Here is a 693-nt window from a genome sequence, read left to right as displayed (position 1 = left end):
GGAAGAGGTTACTTAAATACTTCAGTGAGAGCCATCATATGGAGCCTGTGTGGAGGCAGGAGGAAATAATAGTAATATCTAACATCAGGTGAGCAAAAGCAGTGTGAAAGCGCTTTATCTATGGAGTCTCATTTGATACAAGTACAACCTGATGAGGCAAGTATGGTTACCCCATTTCACAGAACAAGAAAGGGAGGTATAGAGAGAGGGGTTAAGTAACCTACCCATGTTTAGCAGCTGGTAATCCGATCCTCTAGCTCCCAGTCATCACTCTACAGGCAGAGGATCCATCTGGACAGAAATGTCAGCCTCCTTGCCCTGTGGGGCTGAACACAGTTTATTTATCCCAGGTGTTGGAGTTTGGGGCCCAGGTGAACCCACTGTCTTGTGAGGGCCACAAAGCTGGTGTCTACACTGCTCCCCCCTTTAGTTCCCCTCCGCCATCCCCCTTCCCCCCTTCATTTTTGAAGGTGGAGAAGGGGCCAGAGAAGCATCCCTTCGGTTTCCTTTGGTGGGTGTTAGGGAGGAAGTGTCAGTGGGGCAGCCAGCCTTTCCTCAGGTCCCAGGGGACAGGGACATGGCAGACTGTTCCAGAGAATGGGCTCCTCTGGGACCATGCGGCCCAGCCATGGGCAGTGGGAGAATGGCTGAAGGCCTTCAGGGAAGCACCTCTGCTGGGAATTGTTTGGGGGG

Source organism: Myotis davidii, unplaced genomic scaffold (assembly GCF_000327345.1).
Source record: "Myotis davidii unplaced genomic scaffold, ASM32734v1 scaffold623, whole genome shotgun sequence".
NCBI classification, from domain to species: Eukaryota; Metazoa; Chordata; class Mammalia; order Chiroptera; family Vespertilionidae; genus Myotis; species Myotis davidii.
This window is presented reverse-complemented; position numbering follows the sequence as displayed.